Source organism: Gadus morhua, unplaced genomic scaffold, assembly GCF_902167405.1.
Source record: "Gadus morhua unplaced genomic scaffold, gadMor3.0, whole genome shotgun sequence".
In the NCBI taxonomy this organism is placed as follows: domain Eukaryota; kingdom Metazoa; phylum Chordata; class Actinopteri; order Gadiformes; family Gadidae; genus Gadus; species Gadus morhua.
The window spans coordinates 480-5,000 of NW_021964015.1; positions in this window are offsets into that span (position 1 = coordinate 480).

Genomic DNA, 4,521 nt, shown 5'->3' on the forward strand with positions numbered 1-4,521 from the left:
CCCGCCCACTAGCCCGCCCTATAGCCCCCTCTAGCCCCGCCCTATAGCGCCTCTAGCCCCGCCCTATAGCACCCTCTAGCCCCGCCCTGTAGCACCCTCTAGCCCGCCCTATAGCACCCTCTAGCCCCGCCCTGTAGCACCCACTAGCCCCGCCCTATAGCACCCTCTAGCCCCGCCTACAGCACCCTCTAGCCCCACCCTATAGCACCCTCTAGCCCCGCCTACAGCACCCTCTAGCCCCGCCCTGTAGCACCCACTAGCCCCGCCCTATAGCACCCTCTAGCCCCGCCCTGTAGCACCCACTAGCCCCGCCCTATAGCACCCTCTAGCCCCGCCTACAGCACCCTCTAGCCCCGCCCTATAGCACCCTCTAGCCCCGCCTACAGCCCCCTCTAGCCCCGCCCTATAGCACCCTCTAGCCCCGCCCTATAGCCCCCTCTAGCCCCGCCCACTAGCACCCTCTAGCCCTGCCAATTGGCCACTTCATGAATTAGGTAATCAGTTGATTCGCCAATTCATGAATTTGCCAATTCATATATTAGTAAATACAAATAGAAATGAGTCCAATTAGTGAATGAAGTGAATCAGTTGATTACTTAATTAGTGGATTAGTTGATTAGAAATGTTCTCATCCATTTGCTGATCTGATTCTAATTTTGATAATTGTGATTATGTAATTATTATGATTGTGATTAATGATAATGAATTTAGTCATTTATCAGGTAAAATAACAGAGCCATATTTTTTAGTGTTTATTAGTTGCCTGGTTGTTTGTCAAAGACGTGTTTGGACACTTTATCGACTAAAGAGGATATAATAAATTATTAATGAAAACAAATCAATAGTTTATTATAATTATGGGTCACGATCAATAGTTGTTCACAGTATAAGATATTTTGTCTGCTTCTGAAATGTTATTCATCATTATGTGCTTATTGTGTATAATGTTGTGCGTTGTGTGTTAATAATAATCATTATACGTCAGCGCTAGTGTTAAACGTATTTATCTGTTATATCTGTTTGGAGGACAGCTGGGCTACTTCACTTTGTCCTTCTACAAACAGACTCCTTCATAACGGATTAGAGCTAACACAGACGCACGTACACGCACACGCACACACACACACACACATATACTCACACACGTTGTGCGGTCGGTGTATTAGTATCTTTTCCAGGAACACCGAGCAGAAAGCGGCGGATAGCGTAGCGAGGACGTAACAATGCATTATTCATCCATTCATATTAATTATGCTAATCTGAGGGATTAACCCTAATTCACAATCATGACTAATTACACCCCTTTGTCCCTATAGCTATATAGTGTGTGTGTGTGTGTGTGTGTGTGTGTGTGTGTGTGTGTGTGTGTGTGTGTGTGTGTGTGTGTGTGTGTGTGTGTGTGTGTGTGTGTGTTTATGTGTTTGAGAGAGAGTGTGAGTGTGTGACTGTATATGTGATCCTATGGTTTTTAGTTTATTTTTTTCCTCAGTCTATGTATGTGTGTGTGTATTTGTTCACCTTAGTGTGTGTGTGGGTGTGTGTGTGTGTGTATGTGTGTGTGTGTGTGTGTATTTGTTCCCCTCAGTGTGTGTGTGAGTGTCCAGAGCTTTTTGTTTGTAGAGACTCTGTTCTGCAAGTGACAGGTGTGTGTGTGTGTGTGTGATTGAGTGTGTGTGTGTGTGTGTGTGTGTCTCTGTGTGTGTGTGTGTGTGTGTGTCTGATTGTGTGTGTGTGTGTGTGTGTGTGTGTGTGTGTGTGTGTGTGTGTGTGTGTGCGTGCGTGCGTGCGTGGTTTTTGTGTGTGTGTGTGTGTGTGCGTGGGCGTGTGTTCCCCAGGGGAGGTGATGGACAGGCCAGCCATCGGTGATGAGACAACAGGCTGTCGCCCTCCCATCACACACACACACGCACGCACGCACGCACGCACGCACGCACGCATGCACACTCACACACACACACACACACACACACACACACACACACACACACACACACACACACACACACACACAATCACACACACACACACACACACACACACACACACACACACACACACACACACACACACACACACACACACACCTGCCAAAGAAATGCTTTACATATGTCTGCTTTGTTCTTGTACTTACACGTGTCGTTGTTGTTGGCTTTGTTCATCGCGAGTGTCCTGAACGAAGCGCGTCTCCCTCCTACATATGGTGGAGGAACACAGAGAGATAATAACACACAGTCGTACTCAGGGCTACACGCTAATATTAATGCTGACCTTTCAAAACCGCTTTAATCATGCTAATCTGGGAGGCTCAAGCAAGGCGCACACTTAATAATAGTAATACATACTTATTATTAATTTTAAATATATAGTAAGCTAAGATCGATTAATGATTGAATATCATCCAGTAAAAAGGTTACGGTTAGGGTTATAAGAAAAGGAAAGTATTACGTTATGATGTAGTCTTCTGATGTTTCCTACTCTGCCAATAATAACATCACCAAAACATGTGATAGATTAGACAGAGAAACCGCAGGATGGTTTGTGAAAGCTTTCTTGGCTGTACGAATCATTATAATGCTAATAAAAAAAAAAAATAAAAAAAAAACTTCTAAATTACTATGACTAATGATTATAACGTGCTACTACAGTATGTCCTTCTACAAACAGAGTCCTTCGTAACGGATTATAGCTAACGCAGGCACGCACGCCTGCGCGCACACATACACACACACAAAAACACACACACACACACACACACACAATCAGACACACACACACACACACAGAGACACACACACACACACACACTCAATCACACAATCACACACACACACACACACACACACACACACACACACACACACACACACACACACACACACACATACACAATCGCACACACACACACACACACACACACACACACACACACACACACACACACACACACACACACACACACACACACACACACACTTTGTGTGTGGTCGGTATATTAGAACTCACGGTGGACAACTGTTCCAGCACCTGCCTGTGTTGGCTGCTAACGTATTGCACATAACGCTACGTTAGGCTATGCTACGTTATGCTAAACTACGCTATTACCTCCAAGGGACACTGCTCTGTGCTGTCAGGTACTTCCCTCGAGGTGAAGAGTTGATCTGTTTATCCTTATTTAAAAATGCCTCTGGGTTTCGTAGGCGGCCTACTGACTACATCGACGATCTTAGCTACTTTCTTGCAAAGGTTAGCGTTCATAAAGCCTCATGTTGATCATTTGTTCATGTTGCTCTCGATCGCTTGCTGTCTTGATTCCCCTGAACCTTCAATGATCTGTCAGTGGATGTCATGAGTTATCCCATCTTCTAGTAGGCTTCTAACTATTATTTAGTGTAAGAGTAGAACCAAACATTTGAGACGGTTTTAACGTGGAGAGCGAGAGGATAAGAGAGAGGGAGAGTAGGAGAGAGGGGGAGAGGGGAGAGATAAAGGGAAAAAGAGGGAGAGGGAGAGGGGGAAGAGAGAGGGAGAAGGAGAGGGGGAGAGAGGGAGGGGGAGAGGGGGGAAGAGAAAGTGAGAGGGGGGAGGGAGAGGCGGAGGGAGGGGGAGAGAAAATCACTATCTTTAATATTTTCACCAAGGAGGTGCTTTCACTCGAAGAGTCTCGAAGTGATTTTTTTAACGAGCAGGTAGGGGACCAAGAAGCCTTGAGTTTGCATTACCCAGCCCCCCCCCTCCGTCACGCCTAAAGGAAAGCTTTATAAATCACCGTGGCGTGTAGAACATACATGGAGACAATCGTTAAAATGAGCAGCTGTATTGGCCTTCCCAGAGCCCGTGATTGGAATAGCGTGTTTGATGTCAGCCTTCCCAGAGCCGCGATCAGGCGCTCAGAGACACCGTGTAAATGTTGGTTACCGGGATGCTGCCGGCCGAGGGGTATTTTCTGGGTTGTTCCGGTACGTGCCGTTGTTAAAACTCTCAAGTCCCAGCCCGGGTAACTGAGCAGCAGTTAGTTTGTGCGTGTGCATGTGTGTATGTGCGTGTGTTGGTATGTTTATGTATGCATGTGTATGTGAGTGAACATATGTGTATGTATGCATGCATGTGTGTGTGTGTGTGCGTGTGTGCGTGCGTGCGTGCGTGTGCGTGTGTGTGTGCGTGTGTGTGTGCCTGTATGCTTAAGTGCATTCGGTGTGCGCTCGTGCATGGGCGTGTGTGTCTGTCTGCTTGTGTGTGTGTGCGTGAGAGAACGTGTATGTCTGCATATACGTGTGGGTGCGTGTGCGTTTGTGTGTATGTGTGTGTGTTGGGGCGTCTTCAAAGGCCGACAGTCTTTGTTTGGACGGCTCCATGCTGGTGAGGTATGAATTATGTAATCGTCTAACGGCCGACCTTCACGGAGGCTGCGAGGCAGAGAGACCGGAGAGGAGCCGGATAAAAGTGGGCTCTCAAAGGGTTCTCTGCAGTTTATTCTAAAGCGGCAGGTTGTGAGACGCACACACGAGCATACTAATTCATCCA